The sequence below is a fragment of the Octopus bimaculoides genome, chromosome 23 (genome assembly GCF_001194135.2).
Source record: "Octopus bimaculoides isolate UCB-OBI-ISO-001 chromosome 23, ASM119413v2, whole genome shotgun sequence".
In the NCBI taxonomy this organism is placed as follows: domain Eukaryota; kingdom Metazoa; phylum Mollusca; class Cephalopoda; order Octopoda; family Octopodidae; genus Octopus; species Octopus bimaculoides.
Genome location: NC_069003.1, coordinates 2,493,686 through 2,494,376, shown reverse-complemented (window position 1 = coordinate 2,494,376; position 691 = coordinate 2,493,686).

Here is a 691-nt window from a genome sequence, read left to right as displayed (position 1 = left end):
CAACAACAACAACAACAACAACAACAACAACAACACTACCAACGCTGTCGCCGCCGCCGCCACCTTCAAATGTCACGTGATCCACCATTGTAAAGATAAGTTTATTATATTGCTTCGATAGATCTGCAGACAATTTGCAGCAGCAGCAACACCAACATAACCATCTTTGCCAGTAACTCAATGTCATGGGCACCACCAACGCCGCCAGCACCACCACACTAGCACCATCATCATCACTGTCATCATCAATAACATCATCAACATCTCCCAACTCCAGCAAAACACCATCATCTCCACCACAATTTCTAAAACCACCACCACCACCACCACCAGACAGATAGATAGATAGATAGGCGGCCAGTTTGCAGAATTGTTAACACGCTGGGTAAACTGCTTAGTGGAATTTTAATTGTCCTTATGTTCGGAGTTCAAATATCGCCAAGGTCAACTTTGCCCTTCATCCTTTCGGAGTGAATGAAGTAAGTACTGGTTGTTAAATGTATTTATAGTTACAATCTCAGGCGTAATAGGTGTAAATAAATTATTTATATCTATTACTGAAATTGCAGGCATTGCGTCGAAATTTGAAGCCAGCATTTGAGACGACAGGTAGATACATAGAGAGCAAACTAGGTAAATAGGTAGATAGATAGATAGATAGATAGAGAGAGAGAGAGAGAGAGAGAGAGAG